Source organism: Zingiber officinale, chromosome 9A, assembly GCF_018446385.1.
Source record: "Zingiber officinale cultivar Zhangliang chromosome 9A, Zo_v1.1, whole genome shotgun sequence".
In the NCBI taxonomy this organism is placed as follows: Eukaryota; Viridiplantae; Streptophyta; class Magnoliopsida; order Zingiberales; family Zingiberaceae; genus Zingiber; species Zingiber officinale.
In genome coordinates, this window is record NC_056002.1 from 40,521,643 (window position 1) to 40,529,760 (window position 8,118).

Sequence of the window (8,118 nt, forward strand, 5' to 3'; positions counted from 1 at the left end):
CTCTTCATGGTTGATAAAAAGAAATTTCTATAATTTTAATTTTACAACATGTGAATAATTTTTAAAGAGAAAATAAAATATCTCACCAATCTACAAATAAGGAAAGAGATCTAATCTGTTTCTTTAATCTTTTGTAGATCTTTTACAAGAGAGATAATTTAATTTTAATTCTCTTTAATTATATCTTCCACATAATAAAAATTAAAATTAAAATTCTTTTTTTAATTTAATTTGGCCGGCCCCTCTAGCTTGGGTTCAAGCTAGGGCCGGCCACCCCAATTTATACGTAGGCCGACCCTAGCTTGGTTCCCAAGCTAGCTTGGCCAGCCCCCTTTAGGTGGGTATAGAAGGTGGGTATAGTACTCTATAAATAAGATGCTACGATAGGGACCGAGAGGAGGAATTGGTTTTGGTCTCCCGATAAAATTAAGCATCCCGTGTTCGGCCCGGACACACAACTTAATTTTATCAATAATAATTCATTCCACTAGAGAACTATTATTGAACTACCGCACCAATCCCAAATTACATTTTTGGGCTCCTTCTTATTATGAGTGTGTTAGTCTCCCTGTGTTTAAGATATCGAATGTCCACTAATTAAGTGAGTTACTGACAACTCATTTAATTAATATCTTAGTCCAAGAGTAGTACCACTCAACCTTATCATCATGTCAGACTAGGTCCACCTGCAGGGTTTAACATGACAATCCTTATGAGCTCCTCTTGAGGACATTATCAACCTAGTATCTCTAGGACACAGTTTCCTTCTATAATCAACAACACACACTATAAGTGATATCATTTCCCAACTTATCGGGCTTATTGATTCATCGAACTAAATCTCACCCATTGATAAATTAAAGAAATAAATATCAAATATACGTGCTTGTTATTATATTAGGATTAAGAGCACACACTTCCATAATAACCGAGGTCTTTGTTTCTTTATAAAGTCAGTATAAAAGAAACGACCTCAAATGGTCCTACTCAATACACTCTAAGTATACTAGTGTAATTATACAGTCAAGATAAAATGATACCTAATTACACTACAACCTTCTAATGGTTTGTTCCTTTCCATTTTGGTCGTGAGCTACAGTTGATAATTTATAAGGTACTGATAACATCATCTTCTGCATGTGACACCACATACTATGTTATCTACAGTATAAATTAATTGAACAACTACAACTAAATGTAGACAATTTGACCAAATGTGATTCTTTATTCATAATGAATGTTTACAAAGCTTAGGCTTTCAGTATACACTCCAACACGGATGAGCTTGTTTGTGGATCACTAGATTAAACTTCCATTTTGGATGACTATAGGAAGTTAATTAAGAGCGTGTGATCTTCCCCATCGGAAGGGGCATAATCTTATTAATGGACTTAGTGTCAAGTAATGGTATACACTTAAGCACGTCTAATAGTATCATCCCCATCGGAGTCACTGCTATTATTTGTGTGACCGAAGAAAATCAACTATTAATTTGTCAAATAAATAGGTTGACAAGATAATAAAATTAAAAACCCCTCTTACAAATGTTTGATTTTGTATACGTCCACACTATCGTGGCATACAAAATTCACGGTGTTTGAGGTAATTTTATTTGTCATAAAGATTTATTGACAAGATAATTAATGGGTAAACCCCTCCTCTTACAAATGTTTAAATTTTGTATACGTCCACACTATCGTGGCATGCAAAATTCATGGTGCTTGAGGTGTTGGTGAATTTAAATAATATTGTTTGAGGAATCAATGTTATTTTAAATTCAAAAAGTTTTGACCAATTATTTGATCAAAGACAGATCAACTATTAATTTTATTCGTCATAAAGTAAAATTGACGAGATAATAAAATTAATGAATAAAATCTCCTCTTCGATTTTGTATACGTTCACACTATCGTGGCATACAAAATTCATGGGGATTTTAAGGAGTTGATCTTGACCAAATATTTTTGTGATTCTTAGGATTTAAAATATTTGTCAATCCCCTAGTAGTCATACTATAGAAAATACTTAGTAGTCCCAATTGTAATGATTGGAAATAGGACTTGGACATTAAGGTAGGCTGTCTTCTTAGAATTAAGAACAATATAGGTGTATTTAATTCATTAGTTGAAACATGTTTAGTGGTGTTATCTACCAGAACCTGGAGTGTAGATACAGATGTCATTAATCATGTCCGCAATTTATTGCAGGGTTCCAGGAACCCCAGCAACTAAATGAAAATTAAAACACCGTCTACATGGGCATTACTGTAAAAGTGGCAGCTGTTATAGTGGGAGATGTTTATCCTTTAATAGGAATAAAATATGGATTATTAGAAATTACCTTTACATACTAAGTTTAGAAAGAACTTGATTTCAGTTTCTAAACTATTATAGAATAGATATTGTGTCTATTTTGATAACAAAGCTGTTATCAAGAAAAATAGAGAAGTTATCTATTCTGGTATGTTGGTTGACAATTTATAATCCAATAACTCCCACGATGCAATAAATGGAAATTATAACACATCTTCTAACTTTAAGAGAAAGCAACCTTCGGAAATGAACCAATTATATCTTTGGCATCTAAGGCTAGGTTATATTAACTTGAGTAGGATTCATTGGTAGTTGATGAACTTTTGGATTCATTGGTAGTGGAAATCTTTCCAACCTGCGAGTCTTACTTGGAAGGAAAAATAACCAAGAAGCTTTTAAGTCTAAGGGGTATGGAGCCAAAGATATGTTGGAATTGGTTCATTCTGCTTTGTGTGATCCTATGACTATCCAGACAAGAGGTAGTATCGAATATTTCATCTATTTTATAGACAACTATTCAAGATACAAATACATTTACTTAATGTGCCGCAAGACTAAGTACTTTGATTAGTTCAAAGAGTACAAGGTTGATGCGGAGAAACGTCAAAGTAAAAGTATCAAGACACAACGGTGAGATCGTAGTGGCAAGTACCTCTTGGGAGAATTTAGGAGTCACTTATCAAAAGTAGGGATTCAATCCCAACTAACTGCACCTGGTACACCCCTACAGAATGGTGTAGAAAAAGGAAGGTATAGGGCTCTTATGGAAATAAATAGATTAATGATTAGTTATTTGGAAAATTACCAAATTCATTTTAAGGATATACTCTAGAAACGAAAGTGAACATAGTACCTTCCAAAGTCAAAACTCTCTACTCATATAGAATTGCTGAATAAGCGTAAGCCTATTTTGAAGCATATTCGGATTCGGGTAGTCCAGCACATATGCTGAAGAGAGATAATGATAAGTTGGACAGGAATTCACTTGTTTGTGGGTTATCCTAGAGAAATGAAAGTAGGATTATAGTCTTAAAAATCAAAAGGTCATTGTTAGCATCAATGACCGATTTTTAGAAAAGGACTATGTAATAAATCACATGCCCATAAGTAAATTTGTTCTTAAGGAAATAATAAAGGACATGTCTAACCTAGTACCAACTGTACAAGATGAAATATCACAAGAAACTGCAACACGTATCACAAATGATATATAATTGCAGAAAGTGCCTCGTCGTAGTGGGAGTGTTGTTAGGCAACCTAAAAAGATTCATGTTTTGGGAGAGTTTTTGGACTTGATCCCTGGAGGACATGAACCTGATCTCTGAACATATGACGAAGCACTCCAAGATAAAGATGCAGCATCTTGGCAAAGAGTAATGAATAACAGAATTATAATATATGTATTCTAATAAAATCTGGAAGTTTGTAGAAACACCAAATGGTGTAAAAGCCTTTGGGTGTAAAAAGGTCTATAATAGGAAAAGAAGGATAGACAGGAAGGTAGAAACTTTCAAAAGCAAGGCTAGATGAAAAAGGAAACTTTTTCACTGGTAGCCATGCTTAAGTCTATCCGGATTCTTTTATCTATTTGGCAAGTGGATGTCAAGACAGCATTCCTTAATGGAAGTCTTGAAGAAAGCATCCATATAAAGCAACCAGAAGGGTTCATTGCAAAGAGCTAAGAGCATCTTGTGTGCAAGCTCAATCAGTCTAAGGACTGAGACAAAGCTTCAAAGGTTTTGGAACATCCGGTTTATCAAAGTTATCCAGACCTATGGATTTATTTAGTAATCGGATAAGTCTTGTGTATACAAAAGGTGTGATGGAAACGTGGTGGTATTTCTTGTACTATACGTAGATTACATTTTTTATAGTTAGAAACAATATCAAGGTGTTTTCGGAAGTAAGGGTATGGTTGTCCAAGTAATTCGTTATAAATGACTTAGGAAAATAAGCACATATTCTTGGGAACAAGGTTCGCAAGAAAAGAATGTTGTGCTTATCTCAAGCTTTATATAACAAGCTCATTTTAGCATGCAAAACTCCAAGAAAGGTTTTCTACCTTTTAAGCATGGAGTGTCTTTATCTAAAGAGATGTCTCCGATGACATCAAAGGAGATTGAGGACATGTAGGCAGTTCTTTATGCTTCGAAAGTTAGACAGCCTAATGTATGCTATACACGAGATCAGAAATCTGTTTTGCCAAGGGCATAGTTAACAGATATCAAAGTAACCCTAGACAAGGACATTGGACTGCAGTAAAGCATATATTAAAGTACCTTAGAGGCACTAGAGATTATATGCTAGCTTACAAGGCAGTTAATTTGGTCCCTGTGGGTTGCACGAATTTTGACTTCCAATCAGATAGGGACAATAATAAGTCAACCTCGGGGTTTTGTGTTTACTTTAGGAGGAAAAGTCATAACTATGGAAGAGTGATAAGCATAGGTGTTTTTCTGGACTCCACCATAGAAGCTGAGTATATGGCAAGCCTCTGAGGTAGCCATAAAAGCTAAATGACTCAATAACCTCAAGATGGACTTAGATATGATTTCTGGTTTGTCCAAAGATTATTACAATTCATTGTAATAATAGTGGTGCAATAGCAAACTCGAAGAAACCATAAGTCTATAAGGCAAGTAAACACAATAGAGCGCAAGTACCACCCAATACGAGAAATCGTATAAACGAGAAGAAGTTGTTGCTGCCTAGATTGCATCAAGTGATAACCTAGAAGATCCTTTCACTAAAGCCCTTAAGGCAAGAGCTTTTGATGGGCATGTTGAAGGTTTGGGAATCAGATGTATGGTTGCAGTTATGGCAGCTTAGTCTTTTAGTATAAGTGGGAGATTGTTAGAATGTATACTAAAAGTCTAGCTTTTGGTATAAACATTTATCTAGAAATAAGAATCATATTGGTCAAATGTCTACATTTATGATAAATGTAGCTGTTCAATTAATTTATATTGTAGATAACATGGTGTGTGGTGTCACATACAGAAGATCATGTTATCAGTACCTTATAAATTATAAACTGTAGCTCACGACCATGATGGAAAGGAACAAACTATTGGAAGGTCGTAGTGTAATTAGGTGTTAGTTTATCTTAACTATATAATTACACTAGTACACTAAGAGTGTATTAAGTAGGACCATTAGAGGTCGTTTCTTTTATACTGACTTTATAAAGGAACAAAGACCTCAGTTATTATGGAAGTGTGTGCTCTTAATCCTAATATAATAACAAGCACATATATTTGATATTTATTTCTTTAATTTATCAATGAGTGAGATTTAGTTCGATGAATCAATAAGCCCGATAAGTTGGGAAATGATATCACTTATAGTGTGTGTTGTTGATTATAGAAGGAAACTGCGTCCTAGTAATCTAGGTTGAGAATGTCCCCAAGAGGAGCTCATAAGGATTGTCATGTTAAACCCTGCAGGTGGACTTAGTCCGACATGATGATGAAGTTGAGTGGTACTACTCTTGGAGCTAGATATTAATTAAGTGAGTTGTCAGTAACTTACTTAATTAGTGGACATTTGTTATCTTAAACACAGGGAGACTGACACACTCATAATAAGAAGGAGCCCAAAATGTAATTTGAGATTGGTGCGGTAGTTCAATAATAGTTCTTTAGTGGAATGAATTATTATTGATGAAATTAAGTTGTGTGTTCGGGGCAAACACGGGACATCGGGAGACCAAAACCAATTCCTCCTCTCGGTCCCTATCATAGTCTCTTAATTATAGAGTACTATACCCACCTATACCCACCTTCTTACCCATCCTATAGGGGCCGGCCAAGCTAGCTTGGAGACCAAGCTAGGGCCGGCCAAAGTTTGGTTCATGGGTGCTTCAAGGTGGCCGGCCCTAGCTTGGGTTCAACATTGGTGTGGCCGGCCCAAATTAAAATAAAAGGTTTTTTATTTTTTTTCTTATGTGGATAACATGATTTAAAAGAGAGTTTAAAAATTTAAATCTTTCCTTTTATAAGATTCTACAAAAAATTAAGAGAAGAGCTAAATCTCTTTCCTTATTTGTAGATTAAAAGGTTGATTTTAATTTTGGTAAAAACTTTCCTTTTTAACCATGTTCATGATTTAAAAGAAAGTTTAAAAATTAATAATTCTCTTTTATTAGTTTCTACAAAAGATTAAGAAAAGATTTGATATCTTTCCTTATTTGTAGATTGAAAAGAGATTTTAATTTTTAGAGATAACTTTCCAGAAATTATCCACATGTTTAAAGAAAGATTTAATTTATAAAATTTCCTTTTTACCAATCATGAAGGGATTAAAATTATTGGAGAAATTTTTTATAAAATTTCCGGAAGCAAATAAGGAAGTTTTAATTTGTGTTTAAATTTTTATTTGCTTGGAGAATAGGTGTGGTCGACCATTATAATTGTGAGAAGAAAAATTATTTTTAATTAAATAAATTTTTCCTTTTCATGGCAAAAGAATTAAGGAAGTTTTTATTAAAATTTCCTTATTTGCCAAAACCAAGGATTATAAAAGAGGAGATAGAGGAGCCTTCAAGAGGTGAACTTCTATTCTTTTTCTTTCCTCTCCTCTTTGGTTTTGGTGGCCGGCCCTATTTCTCTCCTCTCCTCTTGTTGGCCGAAACTTATCTCTTGGTGGAGCTTTTGTTTGTGGCCGGATCAAGGAAGGAGAAGAAGGAGAGAAAGCAAGCCTCATCTCTAGCATCCCTTGGAGCATTGGTGGTGGCCGAAATTCTTCATCCTTGGAGGAGTTTATTGTGGCCGAAATCTAGAAGAAAGAAGGAAGGTGGAAAGGTGGTTCTCATCTCGGAAGATCGTTGCCCACACAACGCCCGAGGTTAGAAGAGGAATACGGTAGAAGATCAAGAGGTCTTTCTAAAAGGTATAACTAGTAATTTTTTTTTCCGCATCATACTAGTTATTTTTGGAAATAATACTAAATACAAGAGGCATACGATTCTAGTGTTTCGAATTTGTTTTTGATATAGTGTTCTTTTATTTTGCTTTTCCTTGTGATTTGATTGTTCTTTTCGGTTGACCTAAAGTTATTTTAGGAAATTAAATATTAGCTTTCCTTAAAAGGTTTTGTCTAGTCGGTGGTGGTTGCTCCCATATCCAAGAAGGTCATGTGCCTCGCCACGTCAGTACTGGGAACCAATTTTGGAAATTAATATTTAATGGAATTAATAACTTAGGTAATTTGGATCAAACGTGTTAAGTTCCGCAGGAGATCCAAGTCAAAACCTAAAATAACAAATAGATTAAGTTTTGGATCAAACGTGTTAAGTTCCGCAGGCAATCCAAAATTTAATTTAAAAGAACATAGGGTAGCTAGGAAAAGGTTCAGACCTTTGTACAAAATTTTTGTACAGTGGAACCTCTAGATTTTCCGAGTAGCAACCAACAATGATGATGCTCCACATTATCATGGTTGCTTAAGTGGGATGTCACCTCATGGGAGTTACCAAGAGTTGTGACTTTTGGCATTCCATGGGAGTTACACACCCTCTTAATGTGGTCGGCCACATGAATGGGTTGATTAGTTTCATTTTGTGAATTAATCTCATTCATTCCTTCATCTTCTTCCTTGCTCCAATTTTGCTCTCCCTCTCCTCTCTTGGCCGAACCATCCAAAGGTGCTAGCACACCTTTTGTGTGGTTTTTCTCCACCTACTTGTTTGTGTGGATACATATAGAGAGTTGTCTACGTTGACAACTTCGAGATCCGGCACCATTTGGACGAGCGGGAACGCGAAGGGCTTCGCTTCAAAGGTATAACCTTTTCTTTTGTAGATCTA